General features: G+C 36.9%; 1 protein-coding gene across 1 annotated transcript in view; it reads left to right on the top strand.

Annotated features, from left to right (window-relative positions):
- The window catches only part of CNTLN (centlein), a 262,892-nt gene that overhangs the window by 147,459 nt on the left and 97,550 nt on the right, over window positions 1–17,883 (top strand). The window lies entirely within an intron of this gene.

The following is a 17,883-nucleotide window of genomic DNA, read 5'->3' as shown; positions in this document are numbered from 1 at the left end:
GTATAATATGATCTAGGGATTGTGTTAATTAATGTGGCTCTCATCTGTTGGAGGTGTCGCTCTTCATTAGCCTGTATTTTAGACACTGCTGTGCTTCATTTTTGGAATGAGGTGGAGAGGGGATAACCTAGCCAGCCATCCTTGTTTGATCTCCTAGATACATACGCAGTGCAGAATGCCTGAGCTCTCTTGGTTCCCTGCCCTGTCCTGCTAATCCCAGTTGAGCTCATTATGGTGTAGCCTTGCTGCTACTCTTGGAGCCAGAGCTGTCCAAGCTAATTACTGGTAGCAGCAGAACTGCCTGTTAAGGGTCTGGTATGTATCTGCTAACATGGTCCTTGGTAGTGACCTGCAAAAGACACTAGGGAATTGCTTTCTTTTTTGCTGTGCACTGCCTGTCCTTTGGGCTTAATGCTGATCCCTCACATAGGTCTTTTAGCTGCCTTAAATATAAAACTTGATGAAGGATTCTCATATTTATAAAAACATACAGTTTGCTTCCTTGATCTTATAATTCACAGGCGATTATATTCAGCTTGGAAAAAAAAGAGCATGTTCTTTTTTTTGAAACAAAAAGGAGGTGGAACAATATAATTAGCTCTTTAGCTACTTAACTATTTTCTCATTTAGAGTTAATTTTTGATATTCAGACCATGCAGTTTTGGGGAAAGCTTGGATGTTTTTTAGATTACTAGAACATAGCATTATGTGTGGAATAATTTAATTAAATATTGAATTATCTTAGCTATAATCAAAATCTTATATACTGTATAATACCACATGTAACTTTAGATTACTACCTTCTCTGTGTAATTGTAAACATTTGAGCAAATGATCATATCGGATTTAAATGTATACTTCCAATTACCTCTTAAAGTGTACTATACTCTATTAGTGCTATTTTTTCAATGCTAATAATAGTCTCTTATCTTGAAAATAATTTTGTAGATTTGTCCCAGAAATATTCCTTGATACTTTTAATAGCTCTATTGAAATATAATTCACAAGACATATAATTCACTATATAAAGTGAATAGTTCAATAACTTTTAGTATATTTGAAGAGTTGTGCATCACAATAAATTTTAGAAGATTTTAATTAAGCCCCCCTAAAATCCCAATACCACTTAGCTGTGACCTCCCCAATTCTTCCACTCACATTTGTGAATATGTGTCCCTCCACCCACCAGCCCAACGTAACCACTAATCTACTTTCTGTGTCTATAGATTTGCCTATGCTGTATATTTCATATAAATGAAATTATACAACTTCTCTTCCTTTGTGACTAGCCCCTTTTCACTCAGCATAATGTTTTCCTAATGTTTATCCATATTGTAATACATATCAATACTTTCTCTGATAATCTTTAGTGTTCTTTTTAAATGAAAGTTAATTTTGGACAAACTGAATTAGGTGAGAAGACCTGACCTACTTAGTTGCAAGATCTTTTCTATTCAAGAAAATTTCAGACAGAGTTTAGCTATAAGTGGAGATTATTTGGGATTTATTTTATTAATTAATGAAATAGAACTAAAGAAAAAATAATGCCTGTTTAACAAAGTTAGAGAACTTCTTAGAACATTCTGTTCATTCAGCAATGTGTGTATGTTACAGGTAGCTCTTTGAATTAAATGTTAAGAATCATTACTAAAAGTGTGGAATTTTTCCTTCCTGAAATCTGTTTAAATTCATTTGTGATAGCCATTTGTAAATATAAGTATTAACTTAGTTAAACATAGTGAAATTTGGATTAATAAACTTTAAAGAATGATAAATAACTGATATAAACTTTAAATCATATAGTAGCGCTTTGTAGGGGGAGGGTTGAATTATTTTGTGAAACATTTAGTTAACAGTGTATTTAAGCTACTGCTCTGTGACAGGTACTGTGCTCTGTGAATGAAATGAGAGTTTTAGACACACTTTCTAATCTCAAGGAACGTCCTTGGAAACATGTTCAGTATTAAATGTTCAAATGAAATATGATGTTAAAATAAAACTAAAAGTAGTATAGTGAAACAAGACTTACAAATGTAAATATTTTATTCATTAAAATTTGTTTATAACGAGGAAAGAATTTATTTTCTTTTTAAAAGTTTATATATAGTAGGTGAATTTTTTAGCATATAGTTTTATGAGTTTTAACAGAGTGTATATATTTATATTATTATTTATATTTATATTTATATTATTTGTATTTATATTTATACAATAGATTTAAGTAACACCACTATCAGGATACGAACTAGTTCCATTATTTCAAAAAAAAATTCCTTTTTCTGCCTTTTTGTAGTCAAGACCCTAACTCCTGGCAACCACTGAATTATTCTCCCTCATATAGCTTTACCTTTTTTCAGAATGTCATATGCATGGGATTATATAAGCGTTACCTTTTTGAGCCTGGCTTCTTTCACTCAGCAAAATGCCTTTGGGATTCATTCATATTGGTTCATCCAGTTTGTTCCTTTTTATTGCTAAATGGTATTCTGTTGTATGGATGTTCCACAGTGGATTTATTTATCTCCTGGAGAACATTTGGGTCTTTTCATCTTTTCTTGTGTGTTTTTTTTCAATTATGAATAGACCTGCTGTATATGGGTTTTTGCATGAGAATAACTTTTTGACTCTTTAAGGGAAATACTCTTAGTTGCCTTACTGGTATATGGTCAGTGCACGTATAACTATAAGAAACTGCCAAACTGTTTTCCAGAGTGGGTATACCATTTATTATTTCTACCAGGATGCATATGGGTCAAGTTGCTCTAATCCTCATCAGCATTTAGCTTTGTCATTATTTTTTTAGTGCATTGGTATCTCATTGTGATATTAATTTGCATTTCCCTAATGGCTAATGGTATTGATAATTTTCACGTGCTTATGTGCTGTCTTTATATCTTTTTTATGACTTTCTGTTCAAAATTTTTGCCCATTAAGAGCTGATAATTATTAAATCAATTAAATGATCATTGTCTTTTATATAGTCTTAATATAAGTCATTAATCAAATATGTGATTTGCAAGTATTTTCTCCCACTCTATAGATTACCTTTTCATTCTCTTAACAGTGTCTTTTACATGACAAAAATTTTAATTTTAATGCTCAGCTTAATATTTTTTTTATTTTATGGATCATAGCTTTGATGTTATATCTAATAACTATTTTCATGACCTGAGGTAACAAGTATTTTCTCCCACGTTTTCTTTGAAAAGTTTTATATTTAGCTCTGTGATCCATTTTGAGCTAGTATTTGTATAAGTTGTAAATTACAGGTTGAAGTTTATTTTATATTTTTTGCAAATTTTTGTTCAGTAGTATGAACATCACTTTTGAAAAGACTACCTTTTCTCTAATGAATTGCCTTTGTAACTGTCAAATATTAACTGAATATATTTTCTGTCAGCCTATTGCAAATTCTACTTATTTCCATTAATCTGAATCCCTAAACTTTAGTGAATACTACACTGTATTGATTACTGTAGCTTTCTGAGGAGTCTTAAACTTAGTGTGAGTCAAATAGCTTTATTGTTTTTTAAAATTGTTGTGGCTTTTCTTTCCTTTTTTTTTTTTTATAAGTTTTAGCTACAAAAATAGGTAAGGAAAAATAGCTGTAGCTACCAAAGTAATGTAGGAATCTTGATTTGAATTATGCTAAATCTATTGATCAGCTTGAAGAGAATTGACGTATTAACTATGTTGAGTCTTCTATTCCATGCATATGGTACGTTTCTTAATTTACTGAGATTCCTCTTATCAATGCTTTATAGTTTTATAATGTAGATTCTATATGTTTAATACTTTTGCTAGATTTATATTAAAAATGGTGAAGGGATTAAGCAAAATAAAAACAAAACAGTTCATAGACACTGATAGCAGTATGGTGATTATGAGGGAAATGAGGTTGGGGTAGGTAGAAAAAGGAAGAGAGGGATAAATGGTGACAGAAGGAGACTTGACTTTGGGTGGTGAACACAACACAATATAATATAGAGATAATGTATTATAGAATTGCATACTTGAAACCTATATAATTTTATTAACCAATGTCACCCCAATAAATTCAATAAATTTTTTTAAAAGTAGAAAAAAACAGTATTTACATTTTGGAGCTATTCTAAATGGTATTATTTGCTAGTATATAGAGTAAGTTACATTTTTGCATGCTGACATTATATCTTTCACTAGAGGCCTGGTACATAAATTCATGCACGGGTCGGGTCCGGCTGGCCCATCCCCGTCGGGGCCGATGGGGTAGGGCTGGCGGTGGGGAGGGGCCGCAGGCGGTTGGTGGGCCAGCCCCGCCCTGTGGTCAAACTCCCAGTTGAACTCCCAGTCGAACTCTCGGTCGAAGGGACAATTTGCATGTTAACCTTTTATTATATAGAATTGTTATATGTTAATGAGCTAACTTTGCCATGTTATTATTTTGTTTCCTCTGTTTCCCTTTTCCTTCTTTCCAATGTGTTACTTGAACATTTTTTTTTAAATTACCTTTTTATTTTTCTATAGGGTTTTTGAATATATCTCTTTGAGTTAGTTTTTCAATGTTTGCTCTAAGTATTATATATACATTACCTTATGGTCTACTGGTATCAACATTTTACCATTTCAGGTGGAATGTAGAAACCTTAATATTATATTTGTCACTGTATGCTCCTTCCTTTATTATTTACTTGTCTTAAATATTTTCTCTAGTTCCATCCATGCTGTTGCAAATGGCAAGAGTTCCTTCTTTTTTACCGCAGCGTAATATTCCATTGTGTAGATGGAACTGGAGAGCATTATGCTAAGTGAAATTAGCCAGTCAGAGAAAGATAAATACCACATGATCTCACTCATTTGTGGAATATAGAGAACAACATAGACTGATGAACAGGGACAGATCCAAAGACAGAGAAACGGCGATCAGGCTATCAATACCCAGAAGGAAAGTAGGGGAGGGTGGGGGGAAGGGGAAGAGATCAACCAAAGGACTTGTATGCATGCATATAAGCCAAAGCAATGGACATGGACAACAGGGGGATGAGAACATGAGTGGGGTGGGTAAGGTTGAGGTTTAATGGGGGGGATGAGGACACATTTGTAATATCTTAACCAATAAAGAAATTAAAGGAAAAAAAATATTTTCTCTAAATACATTGGAAAACTATTTAGATGTTATAATTTTTGCTTCAATTTTCAAACATAATTTTAAAACTTCAAAAGAAGGATAGCCTATACTGATAAATATAATAGAGATCATTTTCTTCTTTCCACTGATATTTCTTCACTTCTGACCTTCCATTTTTAAAAATCATTTTTTTAAATTCTGTTTGAAGAGATTTTCTTTAGACTTTTGTTTATGGTGTGTTAGCTAGCAACAAATTTTCTGTTTTTCTTTTCTAAAATGTCATTTTACCTTCATTCCTGAAGGTTATTTTCATTGGACAAAGAATTCCCGGTTACCAATTCTTGTCTTCAGCACTTTAAAAATATATCACTTCCTTCTGGTCTCCATAGTTTGTTTGTTTGTTTGTTTGTTTGTTTGTTTGTTTCTTTCTTTCTTTCTTTCTTTCTATCTTAGTAAATCTTTATTGTTCAGATTATTACAGTTGTTCCTCTTTTTTCTCCCCATAGTTCCCCTCCACCCAGTTCCCACCCCAACCTCTGCCCTTACCCGCCCCCCACTGTCCTCATCCATAGGTATACGATTTTTGTCCAGTCTCTTCCCGCATCCCCCAAACCCCTTCCCCCCCACCAAGAATAGTCAGTCCCCTCCCTTTCTATGCCCCTGATTCTATTATATTCATCAGTTTATTCTGTTCATCAGATTATTTATTCACTTGATTTTTAGGTTCACTTGTTGATACATGTGTATTTGTTGTTCATATTTTGTATCTTTACCTTTTTCTTCTTCTTAAAGGATACCTTTCAGCATTTCATATAATACTGGTTTGGTGGTGATGAACTCCTTTAGCTTTTTCTTGTCTGTGAAGCTCTTTCTCTGACCTTCAATTCTGAATGATAGCTTTGCTGGGTAAAGTCATCTTGGTTGTAGGTTCTTGCAATTCATCACTTTGAATATTTCTTGCCACTCCCTTCTGGCCAGTAAAGTTTATTTTGAGAAATCAGCTGACAGTCATATGGGTACTCCCTTGTGGTAACTGACTGTTTTTCTCTTGCTGCTTTTAAGATTATCTCTTTGTCTTTTGCTCTTGGCATTTTAACTATGATGTGTCTTGGTGTGGTCCTCTTTGGGTTCCTTTTGTTTGGGGTTCTCTGTGCTTCCTGTACTTGTAAGTCTATTTCTTTCACCAGGTTGGGGAAGTTTTCTGTCATTATTTCTTCAAATAGGTTTTCAATATCTTGCTCTCTCTCTTCTTCTGGCACCCCTGTAATTCAGATGTTGGTACGCTTGAAGTTGTCCCAGAGGAACCTTAAACTATCTTCATATTTTTGGATTCTTTTTTCTTTTTGCTTTTCCAGTTGGGTATTTTTTGCTGCTTCGTATTTCAAATCTTTGACTTGATTCTTGTGATCCTCTAGTCTGCTGTTAGAGCTCTGTATAATATTCTTTTTTTCAGTCAGTGTAAGCTTAATTTCTAGTTGGTCCTTTTTCATATCCTCGAGGGTCTCACTAGATTTCTTGAGGGTCTCACTAAGTTTATCGGCAGTCTCATTAGACTTATTGAGGGTCTTACTAAATTTATCAGCGGTTTCTAGAAAATTCTTGAAAAACCTTAAAAGTGTGGTTTTGAACTCTGTATCCAGATAATTTGAATCATTGTAATTGTATAGGTAATACATCATACTCTCTAGCTTCTTTCAATCATTTTCCCGTTTTCTTTACTTTTCACAGTTTTAATTGTGACATGTCTTGGCATGGATTTCTTTGGGTTTATCTGTTTGGGATTCTCACAGCTTCTTAAATTTCTAGGTTTGTACCTATTGTCAAGTTTCGGAAATTTTGGACATTGTTTCTTCAAATGCTTTTCTCAGCCCCACATTATTTTTCTCTCTTTCTTCTTCACTTTTGGCTCTTACCTGAAAATAAGTGTGAGAATCCAAAATATTTGCAAATAATTACTTTTTGAGGAACTGCCAAACTGTTTTCATAGTGGCTCTGTTATGATACATTCCCACCAGTCTACTAAGGGAAGCCTCCACTTTCCCCACATCTTTGTTAATACTTGTTATTTTCTCTTTTTTTATTTTCTTCTTTCTTTCTCATAAGTGATAGCCATCTTAGTGACTATGAAGTGATATTTTATTGTGGTGTTACATGCATATTCTTTTTCTTAGACTTTTGTGAATATTATTTTACATTCTGTAGGGTTTTTTTTTTTCTTTCTTAATAGTGTCCTTTTATACATGAAAGTTTTTTATTTGGATGAAGTCCAGTTTATTTTTTCTTTTGTTGCTTATGCTTTGGGCATCATATCTATATAGCCATCACCAAGTCCAAGATTATGAAAATGTATAACCATGTTTTCTTCTGTTTTGTAGTTTTAACTCATATTTAGATCTTCAGTTTATTTTTTAGTTAACTTTTTAAAATTTGGTGTAAAGTAGGGGTCCAACTTTATTCTTCTGCATGTGAATATCCAGTTGTCCCAGGTACTCTTTTTATGGCTTTGGCAAACAGTCTAAAATATCACATGTAAAAGTTAATGAAATGAACTAATAAGTTGAAAATTTAAATATATCTGTCCTTAATAAATCAGTCCACCATGTAACATCACAGGTTATCATAAGCCGCATGCAAAGAAGTTCTGGGATATCAAGGGTTGTACAAGTTATCAGGGAGGCAATAAATTTTAAGACTATGTGGCAACAGGCTTTGACTCTCTGGTTACTTTATGATTCAGAATTAAGGACAAGAAATTCATCCAGTGAGATTGAAGTCTTCAGAACTAAATTCATCTCTAAAGTATTTTTAGGTAAGAGTATGGGAAGTTTCAGAACAAGATTAGTACAAAACCTAATTCATTGCTGAGCTAGAGCCCCAAAGCCCAGAGTCCTTAATATTCCTTTCCTCTATCTGTAGAAGGCTTCAGAATATGGTGCAAATAAAGACCTATAGATAGGCTTTTAGAATTCACTCAAGATACTGTTAAAGTACTGGGGCCTGGAAGCAAGTAAATAATTTTAATTAAGTAAATAATATGTTTAAAAGGCCTTTAAACTATGGAGATTTATCATATTAGTTACATATAACCAAATCTGTATGATCCTTTGTATTGTGTGTGCTTCCATTCACTAATTCTAGATATGCTGGGACCTGGAACTAAAATATTGAGCAAAACACATGGCTCCAGGCAGGCCTCACAGAGCTTCAGTTTATTTGACACCACAAATAATCATCAGTAAGCACAAAAATCCTATCTAATAAAAGAGAAACATGGTAATTAGCCATACCTCCGCTACCCTTCCCATTGGCTAATCAGGGCGATATGCAAATTAACTGCCAGCTAAGATGGCGGCCGGCAGCCAGGCAGCTTGAAGCGAACATGAGGCTTGCTTGCTTCAATGACGGAGGACTCCAACGTTGCCCGCCTGCCTTGCCGGCCTATGAGCTTGCAGTTTGAAACACTGTTACAAATATAGAAGCTAAACAAAACCCCAGAAGCCTGTTTCAGCCAGCCGAGATCTCAGAGCTGGAGGTGAAACAGTGTTTCAATTATAGAACCCAAATAAACCAGATACCTGCTTTCAGCAGCCGAGGCCTCAGAGCTGCAGCCAAGCCTCAGAGCTAAAGCTGGCCCAGAATAAAAAAAAAAAGAAAAAAAGGAGCAATTGGGAGCTTCAGTCACCCGCCAGCCTGAAAACAGCCCTCAGCCCCTCACCCAGGCTGGCCAGGCACCCAAGCGGGACCCCCACCCTGACCAGGACACCCTTCAGGGCAAACCAGCTGGCCCCCACCCATGCCCAGGCCTCTATCCTATATAGTAAAAGGGTAATATGCCTCCCAGCACCGGGATCAGCGGAGCCACGAGGCCTCCCGGCACCAGGATCAGCGTGACAGGGGGCAGCGCCCAAACCCCCTGATCGCCCTGCAGCTCTGTGTGTGACAGGGGGCGGGGCCACAACCTCCCTATCCGCCCTGCTCTGTTCGTGACAGGGGAAGACGCCCCAAACCCCTGATCAGCCCTGCTCTGTTCCTGATAGAGGGGAGCCCCCCAACCCCCTGATCGCCCTGCTGCTCTGTGTGTGACAGGGTGCAGCACCCCAACCCCCTGATCGGCCCTGACCTGATTGTGTCAGTGGCGGTGCCCCAACACCCTGATTGGCACTGCTCTGTGAGTGATAGAGGGCGGCGCCCCAACCGCCCCCCATTGGCCCTGCTCTGTGTGTGATGCGGTAGAGCCATAACCTCCCCATCGGCCCTGCCCTGAGTGTGACAGGGTGCCGCGCCCCAACCCCCTGATCCACCCTGCTGTGTGTGTGACAGGGGGCGGTGCCCCAACTCCCCTATCGGCCCTACTCTGTGAGTGACAGGGGGGAGCTCTCCAACCCCCTGATGGGCCCTCCTTTGTGTGTGACAAGGGGGGAGCTCCCTAACCCCCTGATGGGCCCTCCTCTGTGCATGACAGGAGGGAGCTCCCCAACCCCCTGATCGACCCTGCTCTGTGCATGACAGGGTACGGAGCCCTAACCCCCCTGATGGGCCCTGCTCTGTGAGTGACAGGGGACAGCGCCCCAACCCCCTGATTGGCCCTGCTCTGTGCGTGACGGGGTGGCGCCGCAACCTCCCCATTGACCCTGCCTTGAGTGTGACCCGGGGCAGTGTCCCAAGACCCCAATCAGCCCTACCCTGAGCGTGACTGAGGGTGGCATCACAACCTCCCATTCCGCCCTGCTCTGTGCATGACAGGGAGCGGCGGCCCAACTCCCCAATCAGCCCTGCTCTGAGCCCGACCAGGGGCTGCACCTAGGGATTGGGCCTGCCCTCTGCCACCCAGGAGCAGGCCTAAGCCAGCAGGTCATTATCTCCCGAGGTGTCCCAGACTGCGAGAGGGCACAGGCCGGGCTGAAGGACCCCCTCTCCCCATCGAGTCACAAATTTTTGTGCACCGGGCCTCTAGTATCTATAATAATAAAAGCATAATATGCTAATTAGACCAGACAGCCAAACGACCTTCCAGACGTCCTTCTGGATGAAGCCGGGGCTGCGAGGGCCGAGCCCTTGCATGAATTTCATGCATTGGGCCTCTAGTATAATTATAAACTTTGAGTAAAATGACGCTAAAGCTCTTCTATGGCTTTCCATGTTTGTGTTTTTCCTAATTCTTTCCATGTTTTTCTCCCTCCTTCTAGTTCCTGCCATCCCCTGTAGTATAGTACACTTTGTTTGCTGTATGGATAATCAACCGAAATTGTGGGGCATATATATATTTTTATTATGGTAAAATATACATAACATAAAATTTACCAGTGTAACCATTTTCAGGTGTATAGTTCAGTGTTATTAAATACACTCACAATTTTTGTACGACCATCATCAGAACATTTTCATCTTCTCAAATTGAAGCTCTGTTCCCATTAAATAACTCCCCATTCCCTTTTCCCTCATCCCTTATATCTTTCTCCTTTCTAGCTCTATGAATTTGCCTTTTCTAGGTACTTCATTTAAGTCAAATCATACAATACTTTTTGTGTGTCTGGCTTATTTCATTTGTCAGAATGTCTTCAAGGTTTTTTTCATGTTTTAGCCCGTATCAGAATTTTTTTTTCTTTTTATGGTGGAATAATTTTACATTGTATGTATAAATCATGTTTTGTTTATTCATTCATCTGTTGATAACTATTTGGGTTGTTTCCATCTTTGGGCTATTATATTTTTGTTGTATTTTCATTGTGTTTTGCTGCAGTTAACAAGATTTGGACTAAGAAAAAATATTTTGTACCTATTGGCAAATATTTCACTGGAGTAAATGGAAAACAGTATTTCAGTTTCATTTTCTATCTCTTCATATTAATATACATGTTGATTCCTTAAGTTGTTTTCATACATTTAAGACCATATACATGTAGTATTTATATTTTGAGGTCATATGTATTTGTCTGTTTGTGCTACTACCACAAAATATCACAGACTGGGAGCTTATAAATAACAGAAATGTATTTCTCATAGTTATGGGGGCTGGAAGTTTGAGATTAGGGTACCCTCAACCTTTTCCCAGGATGCAGACTTCTTATCTTCACATGATGGAAGGGGCAAGGGAGCTCTTTGGGGTCTCTTATAAGAGCACTAATCCCATGCATGAGTGCCACATCCTCATAAGCTAAATACCTCCCAAAGGTCCCACCTCCTAATACCAGCATCTTTGGGGGTTAGAATTTCAGCATGAATTTTAGGGTATACAAGCATTTGGATCATAGCACCATACATATAATTAATTTAATTACTGCTTTAATTTGTTTTCATACATATTTATAAATAAGTTTTTAAATTACTTAAATAATAACATAGTATTTACTTAAAGAATTATATAGTAAATTTTGAGTATTTAGTGAATAATCATTTGATTTTTCTAAAATAGTTATCAAAGTTACTTTCTATAAATGTAATTCAGTTTGTCTTAAAATGCTTTTTTCTCTATGGAAAATTATCAATAATATTGAGTTTCAACATCTGATTTGAATGCTAAAGACCATATATAAATATCAGATTTTTATTTTGAATGGTATAGGTAACTAATACAAAGTGTGTACATATTCTAAAAAACATTTCAGGCTTTAGAGTAATTTGTTTTTAGTGTAGGGCAGTTGCTTCTTAGGCGTCATAAGAAATAAATAGTACCATATATCATTAATGTAGGAATGTTATAAGCAACCTTATCTTCAGATATGAAAAGACATTCAATTTGGTAATATCTTAACCTCACTACTTTTAGTTCCATCTCTTGAGAGAAAACTGTCACTCTGAGATATATTCTTAGGACTTTTAAAAATAACTTGAACTAGGATTAAGAATAAGGGTGTTCATTGTGGTATTTTTGTAATAGTTCAGAATTAGAAGCAATCTAAATGTCTATTAGTATGTGATATAAGTGCACTGTGGTATGTTAATACCTGGTATAATGTGATACTATGTGGCATTTAACATGAATAAATTTGATCTATACTTATTAAAATGATATGCTTATAAAACAAAAGTTGACTTAAGAATGTAGAATAGTAGCATATATGCTATGATATATTCCTGAAAGATATAGAACTTTTAATCATAGAACAGTACATTTTTGTGGATATACATGTATGTATGTATATAGACGTATACACAAAAATATAATTATATATAACTATATATATACACACACACACCCACACACACACACACACTGAGTGGCCAGATTATTATGACTACCTGATGTTTGTAGGCAAATTAGCTATAATTTCGCGCTGAAGTTGCTAGAGGGCCGGACCATTATAAATAGGGAAGCAGGTTGTTTACCACAACAGTAGAAGTGATTTTTTTTTTCTGAGATATGGGTAAACAATGTGATTTAACAGCCTTTGAACATGGGATATATTTGAACGTGAGTGGTCAGATTATTATGACCACCCCACCAGTACTTCGTTGGGCCACCTTTTGACTTCAATACTGCGCGATTCTTCTTGGCATTGACTCAACGAGATGCTAAAAGGTGATGTGAGTAATCTGACACCATGCCTGATGAATAGCACTGTCCAGTTCTGTGAGATTTGATGGTTTTGGAACCAGCTGCCTGATGACTCTTTTAACTTCGTCCTACAAATGCTCATTTGGATTGAGATCTGGTGATTGTGGGGGCCACCGAAGCAAGGTAAAGTCGCCCTCATGTTCTTGAAACCACTCCTGCACAATACGAGCACCGTGGCATGGCGCATTGTCTTGTTGTGAGAAGCCATCTCCATTGGGATATGCCATCAACATGACAGGATGAACTTGATCAGCAGTGATACTTAGGTATCTTGTGCTATTCAGATGTTTATAATGATCTGGCCTCTAGCAACTTCAGCGCGAAATTATAGCTAATTTGCCTACAAACGTCAGGTGGTCATAATAATCTGGCCACTCAGTGTATATTGTATTAAAACATGAAACACACACACCAAATTAAAGATACTGATAATTTCTGGGAAGGGAAGAATGATGTAATATTGTATCAGGTAATACTATTTACAGATCATTTTATTTTTCACAAAAATGTGAAACCTTGGTCTAAACCTTGAATTAAATATGGCATAATGTTAGTGTTTTAAAATCTAGATAGTTAGTACATTAATGTCGGTTATACTGCTCTCCATACTTTTTTTAGTGTTTGAAATATTTTTTCTATTTATTTAAGTATGTACTCAATGTCCCAGTAATTATACTTCTAGTTAAAAACATTGAGCCCTAGCTGGTTTGGCTCAGTGGATAGAACATTACCTGCAGACTGAAAGGTCCTGGGTTTGATTGCAGTCAAGGGTACTTGACCAGGTTGTGGGCTTGATCCCAAGTGGGGGGTGCAGGAGGCAGCCAATCAATAATTCTCTCTCATCATTGATGTTTCTCTCTCTCTCTCCCTCTTCCTTCCTTTCTGAAAGCAATGAAACATATTAAATTTTAAAAAACACATTGAAGTGATCTTTCATAGAGGCACATATAAGGATGTTCACTACATCAATATTTATAATTATGAAAAAACTGGAAACAACCAAAATATTAGTTGATATAACTGTATAGCTAGAAGTTCTAAGAACTTCCTTTTTTACAAAGCTATTATAATTAGTAGAATATTTTACCTTATACCATACAAAAAATTAAATCCTAAATGGACTGCTGACCTAAATGTGAAGGTTTAAATAATTTAGCTTTCTGAGGGAAACATAGGAGAACATCTTTTTGACTTGATAGTAAGCCAAGGTTTCTTAAACCGATTTTAACAGGATTAGATATAAACTAAAAATTGATGAACTGGACTATATTAAAATAAAAAAAACTTATGTTCAGTGAAAGATAGTACTAAATGAATTAAAAGGCAAGTTTCAGATTAAAAAGAGTATTTGCAGTATATAGGTCCAGCAAAGGACTAGCATCCAGAATATATGAAGACTTCCTGTTAGCACAGGTTTAGGATATCCTTTACTGAGGCTTGCTTATCCCTACTCATTAGAATGACCCTGTGGGGTTCTTTCCTGAATGCCTTTTGCTTTCAACAGAGATTCTCATCTTTAGTTCACAATTTAAATGTCTCCAGTGCTGTGAACTGTTTTTCTAGTTGTTATCTGCCTGCCTTATTTAGCTTCATACTATGCATATGCAACAAAATATTACCCATAGACTCAAAAGAATTCTTATGTAGATTTCTGTAGCTCTTTTTCTTTGTAGCTTCTCCTCTCTGGGTACTGTACTTCACAAATTCTAGCCATTTCAACCTTCCAAAATTCTAATCTCTTTTCTTTTTAAAAATACGTTTTAATTTATGAGAGAGAGAAGGAGAGAGAGAGAGAGAGAGAGAGAGAGAGAGAGAGAAGAGAAACATGTGAGAGAGAAACATCAACCAGTTGTCTTCTTTATGCACCCTAACCAAGGATGGAACCACAAGCTGGTTATGTGCTCTGACCAGGGGAATTGAACCAGTGACCTTTCTGTGCACAGGACAGTGATCAAACAACTGAGCCATACTGGCCAGGGCTCCAGTCTCCTTTCTTTCAACTTATCACAGTGTGGCCCCTTTCTCCCTGCATCATGGTGTGAAGATTGTCTCCTGGCAGAAATATGGGCTGACATTTTAGGGTTCTCTTGTTAATGGAACCCCAATGTTTTCCCTAGGTTCTACCTGCTTTGACGTGCTGGCCCAAAGAAATGCACAAACAGGAGTTTGCAGTATAGAAAGAAAAAAAGTAGTTTAATATTGAATTGGTCAATATGGAGATGGAGAGTTAGTACTCTAACTAACCCAACTCCCCAGTGGCATGTAGATTACATCTTATATGGGCAAAAATCAAGAGACAGTGGGTTGGATTTGTGTAATAGATCATTTCTTCAGGTCTTTGCCAGCATCGCTCTGTCCAGTTGTTAGTGGGGCAAATAGGAAATGCATTTCAAAGAAACATGCAGAAGATGATGAGGTATAGTGGCAAGATTTATTAGAGCAAAAACAGTGGACTGCCCCCAGGTTCCTGATGTCTCATCCATGGCCAGGTGGCTCAGCTCACTTTTGCTGCAGAAGAAGTCCAGCCTCTGGGACTGCACCAAAACCAGGAAGAGGCCAGAAGCCAGAACTGCCTTGCCGTTAGCCTCACTTCCTATCTCTAGTAGTTCAGCCCAGTCTCTGTTCCCGTCTCTCCAGCTTTCGGTACTGTGCATCCTCCTCCTACTTGGCTGCCATACCCAGGCCCCTGTGGCTGCTATGGAGAGAAATGGAGAGTCCCTCGAGCCTTTGTTAAGCTTTGATTATATTACATTGGCCTTAGGAGAGAGTAGGTTTTCTTTCAAACTATCTAATCTCTTTCCTTTTTCTTCCCAGGCTTGTGCTGGGCCCTTCCCCTATCTAGTCTCTTTCCTGAATCTTCTGGGGTTCCATGCCCTCATCCTATCTGACCTTTTTTTTCAGGCTAACCTCCTCCCCTTTTTGATTCCTATTTTGGCTTCTACTGTGCATGCCTCAAAGCTCTGTTTGTCATCTGACTTGTACTGCCCATAAACTTAGTGGTAGGCCTCCCCCTGCCCATCTTGACTTCTACTGTGTGTATGCCCAGAAAAGGAATTTCCCCCCCTGGCTGGTTCCACTCCCCAGCTCCTAGTTTGCAGGACCAGATTGGTTGTTTTTTGTGGAGATTGGAAAGCTGTTCACTCCTGCCTGCTTCTGCATACTCAGGGATTAGTCCCTTTGGCAGAGGATGTGACTGTCCCCTGGGGTGTCTGTGAAGCTGTAGCTTCCTAGTTAATCCCATTAATTAGATGTCTAGCTCCATTCTCTTTTGTTAATACCTAGCTAGCTACCTATGCTAAACAGTCTTATGGGAAAGTAGCCAGGGGGTTATTCCACTTTAGGGCTCAGGAACTGAGACATAATTTAAGATGTGCATTCTAGCCTGCTAGAGGTCTGGACCATGTGACCCTTAGTCATGTCCGGGCTTACTCTCTTCTGCTCCCTCAGGAGTTGCTGATTATCTGGGCAAACGTCTGGGTGGGTGGGGGATAATTGCTAGAGCTAGGATTTAAATTTCATCAGTTATAAGGACCCTCAGTTGCAGTCTTTGTTGATTTTGTATCCCACAGAGATCATAGTTCTTTGCTACTTATTGTCCAGCATTTAAAAATAGTCATTTCATATAATTTGTCCAGTAAGTAGTAGATTCTGAATTGTGGTCCTCAGACTCAACATAGTAGAATAATTTGAAACCTCAGATTAGTGGGTTGTTTGTAGATAGGCAGTATTCATCTGGCTCAGGAGTGCCTGGGCACTGACTCTGTCAGCCCTTCCTCCAAACACCCAGTATGATGTGGTTTCTTGAAACTTAGTTTGACTTAAGAATAAGTGGCCCCTAGTGTTTATAAATACTTTTTATTAGAAGTAGGGATTGTGTGAGTTTTTCCTAAAAAAGAATAAGCTGTAAGTATAAAATAAAGAAGCAAGAAATAACATTACCCAACAACTGTATCCCTTTGTTCTGCTGGGTTAGTGATTTGAGAGCCAAGGAAAACTAAATTGAGATGAGCTACATCTTCTTTTTCTTTGGGGGGCCATCTTGCTTCAGTTTGTTCCATGTTCTTAGCTAAACAAAGTAGGAACCTAATCCAAACTCGATTTGATTATATTTTCTGTATTTCTCTTTTTTACCTCTTCTCATTTGAAAATTTTATATTTGTTTTTCATTCTTTAAGTGATTTTTCTTGAAATTATAGCATACACCATTTATTTGACAAAGTCTGAAGTTCATAACTACCTCTATCCTGGTACAACAATGAATGCAAAGATTTTTAAATGCTTTAACTCTGATCCTTTCCACGTTCTTATATTATTTTTTTGTTCAGAACTTCACTTCTACCTTATTTTATCTCTACCTTCACTTCAATGTTGTTATGAATGCTTTGAATAATAATGTTTGTTTAATTACATGTATACATTTACAAACGTATTTCATCATCATTGCCTATTTTGTTTCATTCATTGCTTTCGAGTTTTTTTTTTCTTAAATTATATTTTTAATAGCTCTTTCATCTATGATGCATGAATAGTAATCCTTGGAATGTGGAAAATACTACTTATTTTCCTTCTAGCTTTTCTTGTTTGTGTGAAGTCTGTTGTCATTCCAAAATTCTTTAGTTGTTAATTGATTGTTGTTTGCAATTCAGTGCGTTTTAAAATTGTCTCTTTTTCAGTTTCACTGTTTCTAAGTGTGATTAGTTTTATTTATTCTGTTTGCATTTTTTTATATTTTCTTCATCTGTTTATTCATACTTTTACTCAGTTCTCAATTTTTACTTGTAATATTTTCGAATATTATCTCCCCATCCCCAGATCTTCTCAGATATGTCAGAAATTAGGTGTTTTCTGGACTTCTCATTCCAACATACTTTATATTGTTACTGTTTTTCTCTTCTTTGTTTCTTTGTGTGGTCTTTGATTTTACCAGTTTTCATTAGCTTTATCTGTGTGCTATTTAACTCATCCACTGAGTTTTAAATTTCAATTGTGTTATTATTATTAATAAATTTACTTTATTTAGCATTTCTATATATACAGGTATGTAGATTTATTTTTTATTTGTCTTCTTTTGTTCCATAAATCCCTGTTCTTCTTAATATGCTTGCCACCTCTTTTTCTTTTTTTCAACATTTTAAAAACTCTAATATAAATAATAAATCATTTCTAATTGCTCTATTATATCTATTTTCTTGTGCGTTTGCCGATTTTAGCAGTGGTGATA

The sequence above is a fragment of the Myotis nattereri genome, assembly GCF_964212035.1.
Source record: "Myotis nattereri genome assembly, chromosome: 12".
Lineage (NCBI taxonomy): Eukaryota > Metazoa > Chordata > Mammalia > Chiroptera > Vespertilionidae > Myotis > Myotis nattereri.
The sequence above is the reverse complement of the archived record's forward strand: the minus strand, read 5'-3'. Positions and strand labels throughout refer to the sequence as shown.